Below are 232 nucleotides of genomic sequence, written 5' to 3'. Positions count from 1 at the left end.
GGGAGGGGGGGCGTTGGTGTGCGCGCTATCAACTACGTTGGCCTGTCCCACGCACCGAGGCCGCTGCAGGGGACAGCGGGCACCACGGCAGGCCCCGGACACCCCCCGCCCGAAGAGCCGACACCCCCGAATCGCGGCGGCGGAGGGGAGCCCCGGGGGGGGGATCCTCTCCTCAGGTCTTCCCCCGGCCTCCCGCCCCTCCGGGTCCTGCCCCAGTGGCGTCCCAGCCCCC

This window comes from Haliaeetus leucocephalus, unplaced genomic scaffold (assembly GCF_000737465.1).
Source record: "Haliaeetus leucocephalus isolate CR32 unplaced genomic scaffold, Haliaeetus_leucocephalus-4.0 Scaffold190, whole genome shotgun sequence".
NCBI classification, from domain to species: Eukaryota; Metazoa; Chordata; class Aves; order Accipitriformes; family Accipitridae; genus Haliaeetus; species Haliaeetus leucocephalus.
Note: the sequence above shows the minus strand (reverse complement) of the source record.